The sequence below is a fragment of the Vipera berus genome (genome assembly GCF_964194415.1).
Source record: "Vipera berus genome assembly, chromosome: Z".
NCBI classification, from domain to species: domain Eukaryota; kingdom Metazoa; phylum Chordata; class Lepidosauria; order Squamata; family Viperidae; genus Vipera; species Vipera berus.
Genome location: NC_138205.1, coordinates 23,820,204 through 23,838,599, shown reverse-complemented (window position 1 = coordinate 23,838,599; position 18,396 = coordinate 23,820,204). Strand labels below are relative to the sequence as shown.

General features: G+C 42.3%; 1 long non-coding RNA gene across 1 annotated transcript; it reads right to left on the bottom strand.

Moving 5' to 3' along the window:
- Positions 1 to 11,105: 11,105 nt before the first annotated feature.
- LOC308677238 lies at positions 11,106 to 12,908 on the bottom strand. Its single transcript, XR_014028436.1, has 3 exons — positions 12,846 to 12,908; positions 11,778 to 11,865; positions 11,106 to 11,308 (listed from the first exon to the last, which is right to left on the bottom strand). It is a non-coding gene; the product is annotated as an uncharacterized lncRNA (long non-coding RNA).
- Positions 12,909 to 18,396: the final 5,488 nt, after the last annotated feature.

The window sequence follows — 18,396 nt, the reverse complement described above, 5'->3', positions numbered from 1 at the left end:
TTTTTATTTTATTTCTTTTTCTATCTATAATGGAGAAGCCTACAATTTCATTTAATGGGACAAGGGGTGACTTTAAAAGATCTTATTTGATTTAATATTTAGTATTTAGACCTGTAATGGAAATTAAAATTGCCTATTAGAATATAGTTTTGAATTATAATATGGAAGTTGGATTGAGATAATAAACGATACTTTTTTAGTAAGTGATGAGGTACTAGGATGACAAATAGAATATATTTGTGAAATGTGTTTGTGAACTAAAACAAGAATGTATCTAACTATGTAATATGATATGACAACTATTATCTAATGAAATAGGGGAAATTGTGGTCACCCGAAACTTAAATACTATGGATCTTAAAAGCTAAATTGGAGCACTGTAATTGAAAATGGGTAAAATTTTAAAAAGCAGGACGTGATAACTATAACTAAAAATATATTGATAAATATCTTAACTGATTGTTCTATAACTAGAAATGTATTAACTTGACTGTGACATAGTAATTATGGGAAACAGAGAGGAAATTTTTAGATGATTTAACCTGAGATAGGCACAAATGATTTTGTTACTGGACTATTGCTTACCCAATCACCACGTTGCTTTATAAACATTTTTATATTTTGATGTAAAGTTGGAAAACTAATAAAACTTTTTTTTAAAAAAAGAAAGAAAGAAAAATAAGAATGTTTGATGAACTGTTTTTCTTCTTTTATGACACTTTCTACTCTTAATGCCAATTCTATTCTCAATTTATGTTTAATCTTTTGCATGTTTATTTATTATTGGCAAAAAAATGCTTGACCACATAATGACACTTAGCAACTTGCAATAATAGTAATTTAAAAATTATAAATGAAGCAGAAGATGTTCAACCAACCAACCAACCTGGGGCTTCCGGTTGAACCAACCAAGCCAAAACCATGCAGAGAAACATGGGTGAGTGTGAGTCTCTGTGTCTGTGTCTGTGTGTTTGTGTAGAGGTTATGTGGCCACAGAAGTACATGAATATCTAGTGGCATCTAATTTGCAGGCTTGGGTATTTCTTTAATAAGAATTAATTTATTGAAATAATGAAATTATCACCAGGCACAGTGTTTTGCCTGAGATTAAATTCATTACAATTAGTGGTAATTTTGATACATCCAAGTAGTTTGAAGCATTTAAAAAGGAATGAAGGCAGAAGGATAAAAGTTCACTTTTCCATTTCCATTCTAGCTATTTAGCCAGTCTCCATGTGATATATTTGACAAACAGCAATGGCTTCTATTCTAATTCTTGGATTGTGGACTTCCGGTGGCTGCGCGGCGCCGGAGACAGCCTTCCTGGGCTGCCCGCGGCTCAGCTGAGTAATTTTCACCCGAAACAGCGTCGATCAGCTGTTCGGGTGAATTTGAAGCCCCCTCCTCGGGAGAAGAGGAGGGGGTGAGGCCCCAGGTAGGGGTTGAGTTCTCCGGGGCCGCCTGAGCTTGTAGCTTGGGCGGCTGAAGGATCGAACTCCCCCGTAGCCTGGGTTGCTCCCAGCTGGTCAGCGTCTCTGCTCCGGATTTCTTGGAGCAGAGCCAGGCGTTTGCGACCACCCCTGCCTGAAGGAAGGACTATGGAATAAAAGGAGCAGGCAGAGCGGTACAAGAGGAAAAGATGAAGAGGATTATTATATTTTACTCTCGAGCTTGATGGACTTTTTTAAACTTAAAGTGAAAGTGCGTCACAAGTGAAAGTAAAAGATGGCGGCTAAACCTCCCTCAAAAACTCTTCGGAGTGCTGGAATTTCTCCGACGCAACAATCATCATTGCAGGCGTTGCATCCTCCTGATGTATTGACACCGAAGGATCTACAAGATGCTCTTGAAAAACATGCCCAGGTAATTCTGGAATCAATGGGAGATAAATTTGCACGGATGGAGGAGAAATTGGAGAAATTGGAGGAGAGAATGGAAGAGAGGATGGAACAGAAGTTTAGTGTGATGAAGGTAGACATTTTGTCTTCAGTGTATAAAGTGGCTGAATGTGTGGAAGATCTGGAGGAAAAAGTGGAAGATTTGACTCAAAAGAATGCCATATTAGAAGCAAAAGTATTGGAGAATGAAGATTTAAGAGATAAAATGGACAGAGAATTGAGTCTTGCTCAATACTATCAGATGCAGTTTGCTGTTAGAATCAGAGGCTTAAAAGAGAATATTAAGGAAGATCTAAAGCAGCTGATTTCTGAGGCTCTGGAAGTGGTATTGAATCAGCCAGCATCTGAAATAAAGGGAGGCATGGATAAAGTGTTTCGTGTGAATTCATGGATTGCTAGACAGAGAAAGCTGCCTAGAGATGTGGTGGTTTATTTTGTAAAGAGGGAAATTAGAGATGAAGTTATACAAACTGCCTATGATTCTAAAGTTGTGATTGCTGATCAAGAAGTTTTGGTTCTAAAAGAAATTCCTCCAAAGATTTTAAGGAGAAGGAAGGATTTTACATTTCTTGTGCAAGAGCTCAAACAACGAGATATAAGGTTCAGATGGGAGATCCCAGTTGGGTTGATGGTGATGCATGAAGGTAAAAGGTACTGTCTGGCTACTGTGATGCAGGCGCGTGATTTTTACAATAACGTTTTAAAAGCAACCCCATTATTACTTTTGGAAGCTGCAAAGAGATTTGGAGAAGGAGAACACCAAGAGGCTGAAGATGGACAGACAGAGGAGAACGGTGCTGGAGGAGATCAAGCTACAACTTCTTTGGATGATCCTAGAGAGAAGAGGGTGACGCGTGCTGCTTTAAAACGGTTAAAAAAAAATAAAAGAACAAGATCAGCAGAAGTCTATGGAATTTCCACAACGTACTTACAGCCAAGCAGTGGGAGGAGCATGGCCTAAAAAAGATAGTCCTATCAAAGCAGCGCTTCAAGAGCTTTGGGATGATATGCATGACAACTAAATTTTCAACTTGGAACGTTAATGGACTAAATTCACCACAGAAGAGGAAGAAAGTTTTTCAATATTTAAAATAATTCAAGATAGATGTTATATGCTTGCAAGAAATGTATATTAGGGTTGTGGATCAAAAGTATTTACTGAACTCAAGGTTGGGTACGCGATTTGTTGCTTCTGTAATGAATAAGGAAAATGGAGTGGTTGTTTATGTTAAAAGTGCTTTAACAGCAGACTTAATTGAAGCAGATAAGCATGGAAGATATGTTATGATAGAGCTGCTGCTAGAAGGCAAAAAGACGCTTTTAGTTGGATTATATGCTCATAATCAACAACAAGCTGACTTTTTTAGTTTACTTTATACAAAGCTTACCCAGTTGGATTATAAATCTGTTATTTTTATGGGGGATTGGAATGGTGTTTTGGATGTACAGATGGACAAGGCTGGAGCTTCTAAGCGCGTCCCAAGTCATGCTAGATTGCCTAAATCCTTTTTTTTGAAATGAAGATTTTATATTAATAGTGTTTGTAGTTATTCTATATGAGCTAGAGAGTGATAGATTTTAGAGTTTACGGTTGTTAGCATGTGGTTGTTTATGATTCTTTTTTTTGTTTTTTATACCTTGTACTTAGCTCTGGGAAGTCGGGGGGGGAGGGGGGGAGGGGTAAGGAGGGAGGGATAGGGGAGGGGTAGGGGGGTTTGTTAAAGATAAAATGTATGATAAAACTTTTTAATAAAAAAAATTATAAATGAAGCAGAAGATGTTCAACCAACCAACCAACCTGGGGCTTCCGGTTGAACCAACCAAGCCAAAACCATGCAGAGAAACATGGGTGAGTGTGAGTCTCTGTGTCTGTGTCTGTGTGTTTGTGTAGAGGTTATGTGGCCACAGAAGTACATGAATATCTAGTGGCATCTAATTTGCAGGCTTGGGTATTTCTTTAATAAGAATTAATTTATTGAAATAATGAAATTATCACCAGGCACAGTGTTTTGCCTGAGATTAAATTCATTACAATTAGTGGTAATTTTGATACATCCAAGTAGTTTGAAGCATTTAAAAAGGAATGAAGGCAGAAGGATAAAAGTTCACTTTTCCATTTCCATTCTAGCTATTTAGCCAGTCTCCATGTGATATATTTGACAAACAGCAATGGCTTCTATTCTATTTTTCAGATTCAGATGATTGTTACAGTTGCCCAGAAGATCAATACGCAAATAAAGGCAGAAATCTATGTCTTCCAAAGATCCCAAATTTTCTTTCCCATCATGAACCTTTGGGAATCATTTTAGTTTCTTTGTCTCTGTTTTTTTCTCTGATCACAGTTTTTGTGCTAGGAATCTTTATTAAGCACAGAAATACTCACATTGTCAAAACAAACAACCGGGATCTCACATACTCTCTGCTCATCTGCCTCTTTCTCTGCTTCCTTTGCCCCCTCCTATTCATTGGCCAACCACATGCTGTCACCTGCTACCTCCAACAAACATCTTTTGGAATCATCTTCTGCATGGCTGTTTCTTTGATACTGGCAAAAACTATCACAGTGGTTGTAGCTTTCTTGGCCATCAAGCCAGGAAGTAGAATAAGGAAATGGGTGGGCAAAAGATTGGCCCATTCCATAGTTATTTTCTGTTCTCTAATTCAAGCAATGCTTTGTTCTGTCTGGCTCTGTGTTGCTCCCCCATTTCCAGACCAGGACATTCATTCTTTGATTGAGGAATCTGTTCTGGAGTGTAATGAAGGATCTCCCGTTCTGTTTTACTGTGTTTTGGGCTACTTGGGATTTTTGGCTTTCATTAGTTTCCTTGTGGCTTTCCTTGCTAGAAGCTTGCCCAGCACTTTCAATGAAGCCAAATTCATCACTTTCAGCTTGCTGGTGTTTTGCACTGTATGGATCTGTTTTGTCCCCAGCTACCTGAGCACCAAGGGTAAATACATGATAGCTGTGGAAGTCTTCTCCATTTTGACTTCCAGTGCTGGATTACTTATTTGCATATTTTGTCCAAAATTGTATATAATTATTATCAGGCCTGAATTAAACTGTAAGAAGCAACTAATAAAGTAAATAAATATGTAATAAAAGGGCAAAATATATAGGCCCAAAGAAGTGCTTTTAATCAGGTTTATTTATATAGTTACATAAGTTTTTTCTGCTATTACAACTGCTTAAAACCCCCCAAAAGGGAGTTTAAAAATATAGCAATGTCTCAAACTGGTATTTCAAATATTCCTTCATTCTTTCTGCCTTTTAGAAGAAATAATTGGTTGCCAAAGAAAATGTTTCATAAATAGGCAAATTACTTCAAATTAGGAATGAGTTAAACAATAGGCTTTAGGTTTAAACACTTGGTACTTCATATATCTCACTGAAATCAAAGAGAAAATCTCTGATTAATTTAAGGTCCTTCTATTTCTAAATAAACTTTGTTTAGCTTAATCAGGATCTAATCCAAGTATGTTTGCATGTAAAAAGGGAAGGGGCTTCAATTCCACAGTTGTGGATGCATCTTGATTTTTGAATCACCTGTGGATACATCATTCAATTTGCTACAGGACAGCATAGAGACTCAGTCAGTTTGCTTCTGTATCCAACACAATGTGAAATATTCCTGATGTATGGTACAATGTAGCAAAGAACATATCACATCATGACATTATTGCAAATTCAACACAGATGACCCAAAAAGAAAAAAATATTCTGTATGCGCAGGTTCTTTGAGAAGTTAATGACACAGGCTAAGGCTATTGTTGCAGGTGACAAATATGTTTTCTTCCATAGAGCCATAAAAACATGAATACTTTGGGGAGATAATTCTGAGATCAATAATTACTTCATATTAATATGGTCTGTTTGTTTCTGATTTTTTAAAGCTAAAATGTATTTCTGAAACTATCAGCTTTTGTGATCAGTCCACACCTCAATAGTTATTTCCCCCCTTCCAAGAAATGACACCATGTTAGCAATGCCCAACAAACTGCAAAAGCCTCTTTCTCCCAAATAGCCCACCTCCTCTCAGTGTCAGTTAATTTTCAGGAAGTTTAAACACAGGGTTGTAATTTTCCCTGTGGGTTTTTTCTAAGAGAATGGCACCCACGGCTACGTCACTTGCATTGGCTTGAATGATGAATTCTTGTTCAGAGTCAGGGTGCTTAAGGATGGGTTCAACAGCAAAGAGTCTGTTTAGTTTTTCGAATGCAGCCTGGCACTTTAACGACCATTGCAATGGCTGACAAGGTCAGGGTCCCCCCCACCATTTTGAGTAAATCGGTGATTGGCATGGCTATCTTTGAGAAAGATGGAATAAATTGACAGTAAAAGTTGGCAAAACTCAGCTTTGAAGCTGCTTACAGGTGCATGGGGGTTGCAATTGTAGCACCACTTTTACTTCAGTGGGTCCATCTCTATCCTCTCATTTGAAATCCGATACCCCAGATAATCAAGGCGCGTCTGGTAAAATTCACACTTTGACAACTTTGCACACAGTTTGGCTTTTAGCGATCTCTTTAGCACCTCGCAGACCAAACTGATGTGTTCTTCCATGGTTTTGGTGTAAATAAGGATGTCATCAAGATAGAACAAAACCCCCTTCTATAAATGATCATGGCGCACTTGATTTATCAATTGCATAAACACAGCTGGGGTCCCCTGCAGTCCAAAAGCCATCATTTTAAATTGGAAACTCCCTAAAGGGCAATTAAAGGCAGTTTTCCACTTGTCCCCCTCCTTAATCCAGATCCAGTAATAAGCCTCTCTTATATCCAGCTTGGTAAAAACTTTTCCTTTAGCCAGGTGGGCTAACATATCCTTCGTCAGGGAGAGGGGGTATATATTTTCTATACTGACCACATTTAACCCTTTAAAATTCATGCATAATCTAAGAGATCCATCTTTCTTTTCCTTGAAAAGCATGGGAGCAGCCATGCATGATTTGGCTGGCTGAATGAAACCACAAGCTAAGTTTTTATCAATCTACTCTCTCAGTTGTTTCATCTCCCTGGGCATCATAAAGTACATCCTTAGTTTAGGGAGCTTGGCACTGGGAAAAATTTCAATAGCACAGTCCATAGCCCAGTGTGGGGGGAATATGTCACATTCCTTTTCACTAAATGCTTCCACTAAATCACGGTACTCAGTGGGGACAAGTTGAATCCCCAGCAGCTTTTCAGCTACAGTCTTTAGGGTTTCATGGGGCTCCCCTTAAATCTCACTGATGGACAGTGTCTTTATTTTATCATCAGTGGCAGGTGAGAGGAGTCCTGTCCCCAATCTTAACTTCTGCATTCCCTTCTCCCACCAGATGTAGTGATGCCATTTATCAAGCCATGCTAGTCCCAAAATTACTGCTTCAGTCATCTTCAGAACCACCACAAAATGGATTATTTCCCAATGCTGACCCATTTCCAAATGCACAGGTTCTGTTATGCGTGCGGCAGGGATACTCCAATGAGGGAACCATCAGCTTGTTCAAACCTCATGGGTAGGAGCAGTAATTTGGCTCGGATGTCCAGTTTGACTATGGTGGGTAGGTTAATTAAGCATTGAGTGCCCCCTGAGTCTATTAGGATGTTCAAGCTCATACGGGCTCTTGTTTTGAGCACTATTAGCCTAGCGGGAATGGCAAAGGAGGGAATGGGCTGGCTCACCATGGGGTCCTCCTTGCCTTTTTCATCACTGTCGGAAGGTGCCGGCATCTGCTATGGCTCAAATCATGTTTTGGCCTCAAGCTCAATGGGAGGGGACGCCTCAATGCTCGGGTCCTGACATGCCCAGTTTTACTTTTCTCTTCCCCTCTGGGAGCTTTTCACAGCTTTGCAGCAGTGACTGGCATGCTCCTGGGTTGAGGATTAGGAGCTGGGCACTCCACAGCATCGTGGCCCATCTGACTGCACCAGTAACACTTGAAAGGAGCCCTAGCTGGTGCTTAGGAGATGCTGGTAGCTACAGTGGCTTGGAAACATTGGCCAAACGGGCGTTTCTCCTGGACACGTGGCAGCTTGGGCTCGGTGGTGCTTGACTTTCTTGAGCAGTCCAACTTGATGTCCAGCACCACTGCCATGCTGTACCACCCACGCAATAGGTTAGGGAAACCCCGAATGATACAGGCTTGAAGTAAGTCATGATCTAGCCCCTGCTTGAAGTAGTTGACCTGTGACCATTCTGGCCACTGCCCCAGCTGATCAGCAACTCTCCTGAATTCATGAACATACTCCTTAGTGGGGCGACCTCTTTGCTTCAGGCAGTGGATCTCCTTTTCGGCCAGCAGAGCTTGGGATTCATCTTAAAAATGACTTCTCAGTTGCTCCATGAATAGGTTAATATTGTTCAATTCAGGAGCCCCTTCATCATGGAGGTTGGTCACCCAGTTGGCCACTTCCCCCTCTAAATTTGCCACCACAGCATTCACCATCATAGCCCCATCCAGGTAGGCATAAGTGTAGTGATCTAAATGAGCCCGCACATGGTTTAGGAAGGTTAGCTTCTTGGGGTCCCCATCAAAGGTGGGCTTGATTGGAGGTGGCTTGAACCTCAGCAGAGCTGCCTGCACCTGCTGCTGGGCTTGGGCAGGTTGTTGCTCCTGGGGACATGGCTAAACCACTCTCTGGACTTCTCTTGGGTGGGTTCTGGGACTGGCATCCTGAGGCTGCAGGAGCGGGCATGACTGGGATACAGGGCTTGACATCACAGCTGGCTGGGGGATGGGTGAAGTACCATGGGCTCCCGCTGTCAGGCTGGGACTCTGGTGGGGGGGGGAAGAGATGGGTAGTTCTTGGCTTCCCCCCCCCATGGCACCCACCTCCTGGGTAACAGGTATCATATCCTTTTTACCTCCAGCTTGTTGAAGTTCTTCAGCTGTTTGAGCAAGGGGCTGTGGACTGAAGACTGAAACCTACACTCTCCAGAGTCGCCCCATCCCATCCACCCCTTTCCTTTCTTGCTATCCACAGATGAAGAACCCTGGGATGGTAGTAATAGGAGCTCCTCTCCAGCAGTTACAGGAGTGCTCCTGTGCTGAGGGGCAGCCTCGGCTTCAGAGAGGGCAGCCAGGATCGTAGCTCCTTTCTGCAGTACCAGTTTCCCAGGTTGAATTAACTTGGCCTTTGGCCAAGCCCCTGCCAGTGATACCTCCTCGATGTCTGGAGTGCCAGCTTGTGCTCTGGCAGCCAGAGTTTCATTGCAGCTAGCAGCGGTTTCACTCTTCTCCTCCATATCAAATCTTCGTCAAGTCTTTACCGCTCTCCCAAAAGTGAGTGGGTAGGTGGTTGGGGTCCAGGACTCTGAGAAAACGAAGTTTCATGAGACTTGGTTTAATGTCATGGTTCCAACAGACAGAGACAAATAAAGCAGAACTATGAAGCTTGCAAATTCCTCAAAGAACATTTTTATTAATTACAAAGTATCGGCATGGTCAAGAGTGAAACCAAGTCTGGATACACAATTTTCCAATACAAAGTTAAATGGCTCACCCATAAAAGCTATGCAAGCAATTATATTCCCCAATATGGTTATTTGATGGGGGTTTTATGCAACGCCCAGTCCCTAATCTCGGGAACAAATGACCTTAGTTCCCACGGGACAAAAGATTATTTTCACTAGCGTTCTGCGTGGCAACCTAGAAAGAGAAGGAAAATAGCTGCAGCCATGCTCATTTGTAGATTTGACACCATCTTTGCTGATAGGCAGGCCTTCAGCTCGGTGGTGTAGGGTTCTGATAACACCCATTTTGTGTTCCTGTGGGTGAGAATCAAAATGTAAATATTGATCTGTGTGTGGGAGTTTTCTGTAAATTTCAATGTTAAGGCTTCTGTCATCCTAAATGTATACTCCACAGTCCAGGAAGGCTAGACTATTTTCCTTAACATCTTCACGTCTTCAAAGAAAAACAAGAAAGTCCAATTGTGTTGTGAAAAAAGCACCTTTGGGACAGTTAAGAAAAAATACTCAAAGGCTGGTCTCTTTCCACCCCTATGCTTTCCCCAGTGCCTAGCGCGTTCAGTAGATTTTTGTCTATGTAGAAATGTATTATCTCAAAATCATTGACAGTGCAGGGATATCAGATTTCTCAAGCAGAATCACACATACAATAATGAAGTTTCATCCAAGGTTACAATCCATTTATTATAAAAAAAAACTAAAAAATATATAAAAAATTAAAAATGGTCAAGATGGTCAAGATTACAAAAAAATTAAACTGTCTCATGAGATCTAAGGCATTTTTATTTAATTTTGGAGGTCCATCTACTGGTGATAAGCGAGATACATTCCAAAGAGCTGATCTGATAGGTAGATTATTTGTGTGGCGTTACCCCCTCAGAGGCCGCCAAAGCCTAGGCCCTCCCAGCCCCACTCCCCTCCATCGAGCTCTGCAGCTGTGCTCCCTAGATGTTAGTAAAGTGTCTCTTCTAGCAGAAGCTCATGCGAAGTGAGGAGGTGGCAGACTCTTTTTGTCAAAAGGGGGCTTTCAGGAACAAAGATTGCCATAGTCAATATGTCAATATGTGGTGTGTTTAACAGCCCCAGGCAGTCATAGCAGCAATAGTCAATGATTTCCCAGTGACTGTTTGGAAACAAGTGGGGTGGGGGAAAAGTCCCAGCTCCAGGCAACAATAGGAACATGAACAAAGATGGTCAATGTTCTGCAGTAACAGCTCGTCCCTCAGGGCAACTCCCCACAATGTCTAAAACTTGCACAAGCAGCAATAGTCAAAGTTTGGATGGCTGCTAGTCTCCAAAGCAGCAACAACCAGCCTCTCCTTCTCTTCTGTTGTTGCTTGCAACCTCAGGTCTCGTCTCGTCGGTGTCAAATCCCTCCCCACTGTCCTTTATTATTAAAATCTGAATTTAGCAACCCCAGCAACTTTCTCTCTCCTCACTCTCTCCCTTGCCTCCACTTGGGATATCCCCCTTGCAAAAGAAAGCAATAAAATTCCACCTTCCCACTCTCTCTCACTCTCCCTTTCCCCCCCTCCCCCCTTCTTCACAGAAAGGGACCAGCTTAAAACCTCCAACCCCTCTTTGACTTCACCTGGTCTCTCTCCGACAAACAGCAACAACAGCCTCCCCCACCCCCTTTCTTTCCTTCTTTTTCTTTCCTTCTGCCCGATCCACGCCTGCCGCACCCAAAACCGGCAACAGCTATCCAAGATTCCCTTTCCCCGGCCAGACTCCTCCAAAGCCTTTCAGCCAGCCCCTCTACATTTGTAAAAAGTGATGGTGGTGATGCCTGTAATACAGATAACAGGATTTCATTTATTGAAAGCTATAAAATCAAATTAATATTTAATTTGTTATTTTCATTTTTCCTGGCTAAAGGTCCATCAGCATCATGTGCTTTACTTGAAACCACAGTTTTTTTCTCTCAGTAAAAATTGGCAGAACACCAAGTTTCATTCTGTTAATCAAAAAAAATAATCAAAAAAATCAAAGATAGATAATTGTCGACAATTATTATTTCTATATTCAGAAAAAAGGAAAACTATTTCTTATTATTTTTCAGTTTTGTAAAATAAACAGTGTTACAAATTTAGAGCTGTGCAATCCTTTGGATTCAGTCTCCTCAAACTCTTGAAAATACAAACACACCTAAATGAATCCAGCCACCCACATAAATTCTAAGTTTGCTATTTCATATGAAATAAAATAACATACCCAATTTCTAAAAAAAATTTTAATCCCATTTATATCCCGCCCTTCTCCGAAGACTCAGGGCGGCTTACAATCTAAAGCACAAATCAATGTGCTTAGCAATAGCCTTCATTCTATGTATATGCCTGCTTATTAGGGCTTTCGCCCCCCCCCAGCGGCATTATTACAAAGTCAGCTTAATTACCCCCAACAATCTGGGTCCTCATTTTACCTACCTCGGAAGGATGGAAGGCTGAGTCAACCTTGAGCCGGGTGGGACTCGAACCTGCACTAATTTGCATTGGTAACATTTGAAACACAGGCCTATGGAATAAAGGCACAGATAAGTTAAGGAAAGACAAACAGCATAACAATCTTACTTTTTTCCTCTTCTTTCACTCTCCTAATTTTTAATAACTATTTGGTTTATTAAGTGGTTTAGATAAAGACTTTCTGTGTTACTGCATCTGTGTTACTTTTTACATCCTTTTTCCTCTTTAATTGATTGGAAATATATAAAAATGTTATTAAAAATGTTACTTTAGACATGGATTAATACCACACTATTTTGTGTATGGACTCAGGGACAAAGAACAAAGACAACTTGTTTAGTATGCTTCTTCTTGTTGCAATTGTATCATTTCATTTCTCTGCTGCAGTTTGTGTTCAAAAGCTTAGAAATGCAGAATCTGTAACATCCTGTTCCCCCAACTCCCCTCTTTGCTGAAGCTTTAGTTCTGTTCAGAGTTTTGGGCTGGTTGCCAATGATTGTGTGTGTGCAAAACGAAAATAATGTAACTGACCTAACCTGATAACGTAACCAATGACAACAAGCTCTCCCTTCTCTGAAAGCTAAATGTATTATAAAACGAAGAACCTTAAGAAAATGATTTTGAATAGTTTTGCTTAGATTTGTAAATGTTTTCAAAAAGTTTGATGCTCTAATTTCAGTCTTTGTATACACACATATAATATATTCAGTATGTTAACTCAGAATATCTCATTACGGGTTTTTTTCCTTTGTGAAGCTGCACTAAATGTCTTTATGAATGTTGATTCTGGATAGAATTGCAGATAAAGGTTTAGCCTGATTGTTCATGGATAGACGGTTATAGCAAAGTTGATAAGAAAGAGACGTGGTGGATGTTGAATGAGGAGAAGAGAATGTTAGGGGAGGCTGAGGGGGGGTGGGCTTTCCCTCCCTGTATTTCTGGGTTCTGCACCAGGCTAAGAAGGAGAAGAGACATGGATAGTTTTGGAAGTTGGAAAGAAAGATTAATAGTAAAAGGGAAAAAATTACTTACTGTAGGTAAAGTTGAGAGAAGAGAACGCACATGGGAGGCTGAAGGCAGATATAGGAAGGAAATGAATGTTGAAGAAGGGGAGGAGTTATGTGTTTTGTTTTTGGCTGATGTTGTGGATGGTACACAATGGCTGGATAGGTTGTGACATCTAGTGGTGAGGCCATTTCAATACAGGCCTCAACTCTGGAAAATTTGCCTTGTCCTGTTTGAAATTATAAATGGGAGAGTTGCACGAAGGTATTCAAGAATGTCAATGAAGAAGAGAAGACTGTTACTCAGTATTTGCATAATCTGGAGCAGGTTTTGTCTTCTATTCCAGTACAGGCCCAGCCTGCCCTACCACCTGTCTTTGACCATTGTTCCTGGAGCGTGGGTTCAGGTGAAAGAACTATCACCTATAAGTACCAGTCCTGAGTGGCCCCAACCATGCCAAGCCTTCTTGACCTCAACTACAGTGAGAGTTAAGGAATGAAAACATGAGCCCATGGAAAGTTCCATCATCATTCCCTCTCCAGTGACAAGCTCCGCAGCTGGACAGCCTGAAAATGAAATTTTGACATGCCTTGCCTGTTGAACTATTTTCATCTAACTAAGAGAAAAGCTTCAATGGATTGGACTACCCCGGAACTTGGGTTCGTAATATCTAGACTGTGTATTGCTACATTTTTGTTTGCTGCTGTTTCCCTCACACCTTTCTTCAGACCATGGGTCCAATACTTAAAGGAACAAAAGGGAGTTGTGTTCATAACAAGACTACGTATTCCACTTGTTATGCTTCTGTCAATACAGTAAAGCCCTACCAACAACTTCAAATCTGGACATATGGAGGGACACACAGACATTAACTCTTTTGAAAGAATAACACGAGACTTATGGACAAGTGCCAGAATCTCTTTTGATACATGTACATCTATTGACTATAATCAAGCTAAATAGACTAAGTACAGAGACAGGCTTATTCATTTAATGCAAACTACATCCTACCCAACATGGCACAATCAAAGGAAAATTCAATATGATTAAAGGAGTCAGCACTTCTCAGTGCAATGCTGATTCCTGCAGACTTCTCAGCATCATTTGGACCAGACCAGCAGAACTCTCAGCATCATTTGGACCAGACCAGCAGAACTCTCAGCATCATTTGGACCAGCTATCCATTAAACCAGACACAATTATGGGTTCAGTGTGACACTTTATACCACTGCCCCAAAAACATTTTTGAGTTTTCATTCTTTTTATGATTAACTGGAAACCACAATTGAAATTCTCTAGCATCAAAGAATCTTTTTATTGATCTGGCCCAAAAGAATTGCTTCATCTCTGAATGTGACTAACTGTTATATGTGTGTGGGTACTAATATGGGTGAACAATGGCCTTGGGAAGCACATGAAATAAATTTTACTAGCCTGACTAGTCAAAATCTGACTGGGAAAAGCCATCAATAGACCCAACTTGTGGACTCTGACCATTTCCATACTGGGAAGCCTCTGTTTTAAAAAGAGCAGGTTCTGGTAGAAACCTTGGGAAGACTTAGGTGTGAACATCTCTTGTAGGTTGCGTCCTTTTTGTGGATTACCACCAATTCGGCCTAACCCCAAAATCCCATGGCAAACATTCCCCAACTGTCTACTTTATGGACCAATCTAACAGATGCCACCCTCAACTGAATTGCCCCAGGTAGACCTACTACATGGCAAGAAGATGGAAAGTATAATTAATAGTGTTAAATAGTGTGGTCTGGACCATGAGGGAACAGATGACAGTCAGAGACTCAGTAACTCAGCTTTTATTCAGTTCTGAACATAACAACCGGAGCCCTCTTAGAGCCCCTTAAATACTCTAGCCGGTGCGCTCTTGACCAATCCCTGTGTTGGAATATCCCACCGAACGCTGGTCAACCAATCCGAGCACCCGCCGGCGCCACCTGCTGTTGTCAGTGGCCGAGCTGTCAAATTACCTCAACTATGTATACAACACCCCTTCCCCCAATATAAGAACAATAAACACAATAATAACTTGACACAGCTAAGTGTGTGTGACTTCTTGATCGCCTTCCACCTTATGACCTTACATAGTCCTCCAGATACGCCGGTGCTTTGTGAGTCCTGCTTGAACGCCTTATAGGCTGTACAACCCTGGCCGGCATCAGGCCCTGATCTTCTACACCCCCACTATCTTTGAAAGCTAGGTTATGAGGTTGTCCCCCCTGACCCATGGGCGCAGTGACTGGTTCCATATCCGTAATGGACCCTTCTCTTCTGCTCATTTGCCAAGGTTAGAGGAGCAGGGAAATAAACACCAGGGGCTCTTGGTGGTGTTGGTGTGACCAGGGGCAATGGTGGTGACTGGAGGGCTAGGGCCTGCTCACGTTGCTGGTTTTCAAGGGCCCGTTTCCTTAGTTGGTCGATATGCCTTCTGACCTGGCAGCCCCCTTCTCCCTCTATAATGTATGATAATGGTCCAGTTTTATCAACCACCACCCCTTGAACCCACAAGTCTCCAGAGCCATAGTTCCTGGCCCACAATAGTTCACCAATGTCAAACTCCCTGGTGGGGGTGGGCTGCTCCACCTCAGCAGCTACTTGATCAGGGTGCAGTCTGTCCAACTTAGTAATGAGATGCTGGCCCCAACGCAGTTCAGCGGGGCTCTTGCCGGTGACAGTTGAAGATGTGGAGTGTTGTGCTAGCAAGAATTGAGCCAACATTTGGTGCCAATCACTGTTGATAATGCATCTCAAAACGTCCTTGGTTGTTCTCACCATTTGTTCTGCAAGGCCATTAGTCGACGGGTGGAAAGGGGCAGACGTGACGTGCCTAATCAAGTTGGCCCTGGTGAAATCCTGGAAATCAGCAGATTTAAAACATGGGCCATTGTCAGAGACTATCACATCCGGCAGACTATGTGTAGCAAAGAGCCCCCTAAGCACCTGTACAGTTTTGGCTGTGGTCATGCTCTTAACTGGAACCACCTCCAACCATTTTGAATAACTGTCCACTACCACTAGGAATAGCTAACCCTGGAAAGGGCCCGCATAATCTATGTGGATCCTAGACCATGGAGTGTGTGTTGACTCCCATTTATGTACTGGAGCACAAGGTTGTTCTGTCCGGGATCTCTGGCACAGGTAGCAACTTTGTCAAGGCCTGGCCACCACAAATAACTATGTGCCAATGCTTTCATTCTTACGACACCAGGGTGCCCTTCGTGTAGTGCTTCCAGGACTCTGTTCCTTAACTTGTCAGGAATCACGACCCTGCTTCCCCATAACAGGCAGCCTTTATGGGAAGACAGTTCATGCCTCCTAGTGAAGTATGCCTGGAACTCAGACCCTGGGCTCTTCTCCTGCCACCCGGAGGCTACCCAAGCTAACACCCTGCTTAGGACTTTATCTGCTGCTGTACTGACAGCAATGTCTTTAGCTTGGAGAGGGCATTCAGGGAGTTCCTGGATGACTAAGATATGACCAGCTGGTGCCAGGTCTGGCTCACCAACTGCTAGAGGCAATCTGCTTAACCCATCTGCATGGCCCATTTCCTTTCCTGGTTTGTATACCAATTTATATGTATAAGCAGAGAGAAACACGGACCATCTTAAAATCCTGGGAGACAGAATTTGTGGTGTTGCTTTGTCAGTTGCAAATAATCCTAACAAGGGCTTGTGATCAGTAAAGATGGTGAATTCTCTACCATAAGGGTAGTCATGGAATTTTTTTTACACCTGCAACTAGGGCCAAGGCCTCCTTATCAATCTGGGCGTAATTCCTTTCAGCTTTTGAGAGCATCCTGGAATAGAAAGCAATTGGCTTTTGTTCTCCATTTTCCTCTACATGACTTAGTACTGCGCCCACACCATAAGGAGAGGCATCGCATGCTAAGCAGATTGGCTTCTTTTCAATGAAATGAGTTACAGCTGAATTGCTGGACAGCAATTGCTTAAGGCTCTTAAAACTTTTGTCATGTATAGTGGACCACTTCCAAGGGGTTTTCTTGTCCAGTAACCTATGTAATGGCTCTGCAATAGTTGCCTTGTGGGGCAAGAATGAGTGATAAAAGTTAAGTAGCCCTAGAAAAGCTTGCAGTTCTGCCTTGTTTTTAGAGGTAGGAGCCATCTTAATGGCTCTTACCTTAGAGTCGGTGGGGTGGATGCCCAGTGCATCTACCCTGAATCCTAAAACACTTTTTCTTCTTCAGTTTGAAACCAGCAGTACAGAATCTACTTAATACAGCCTGCAGCCTATCTGCTAAAACTGCCTCTGACTCTCCAGCAATTAGTACGTCGTCAAAATACAGACACACTCCAGGAATACCCTTCAGCGTCCTCTCCATTACCACTTGGAATATTCCAGGAACTACGGAGATGCCGAACTGTAAGCGGTTCACCCTGAAGGTTTCTCTGTGTGTCACGATAGTTTGAATGTCAGCTGTTTCACGGGCAACCAGAATTTGCTGGTACACCTGCGCCAAGTCGAGCTTTGCAAAGATGGCACCTGACTGTATTGCCGAGAGGACGTGTTTCACCAATGGGACCGGGTAAGCATGCGGATTCAAGGCCCGGTTTACCGTGGCCTTATAATCCACGCAAATTCTTATTTGTCCATTCGGTTTGATGGGGTGATGATGGGGGTTTCCCAGTCTCCCCCCTCCACAGGATCCAAAATTCCCTGTTTCACTAGTTTTTCTAGTTCGCTCTCAATTTTGAGTTTAAGAGTGAACGGAAGCCTCCTGGCCTTGATTCTAATCGGCAGGATATCAGGTCTTAATTTTAACTTAATGGGGGCCCACGTGTATTTTCCCAGTTCGCCAACAAATATGTCTGCAAATTTTTTGCAGACAGATTCAAGGCTTCCAGACTGGATGGTATTAACTCCCCCAAGCCAAATGCCCAGGGCCTCAAACCAGTCCAGCCCTCAAATTAGTCCTCTTGCCCTCCATTACTAATATGTTTAAGTGGCCCTGGAACCCCTTATAACCAACTAATACTGTGGCCTGTCCCTTCATTTTAATTGGGGTGCGTTGGAAATCCACTAATTTAATTTGGGTTGGTTCTAAGGGAATCCGCCGCCTGCTCTGGCCACAAATCATTAAATATGTCTCATAAGATATTAAAGAGACAGATGAACCCGAATCCACTTCCATTTTGCAAGGAATTCCTTGCAAACGGATCTCAGTTTTGATCTTTGGCTTAAGCAGGTGGTGGATGGATGACTGGCACGCCACTTCCAAATTTTCTACAACTGTTTGTGCCAAGGTCCCTAGGGGCTCAGTGTCGGGGAATGGCAAGTTATCTGTACCTGCTGGCGATGAGTCAAGTTCGTTGAGGTTGTCACGGTCATGGTTGCGGCAGACGGCTCGTATGCGGCCGGTTTTACCGCAAAACCAGCACTTTGCGCTATGAAACTGGCAGGACGCCCTTGGATGACTGCCGCCGCAGCTGGCACATCTCTGGTCACTGTCTCTGGAACTGTAGCTTGGGTATCTTGAGTTTTTGTTGGCTGCCCCCAGTTTCTTTTGGTTCGCACTGTTGTCATGTCGGACTTTGAATTTCTCAAG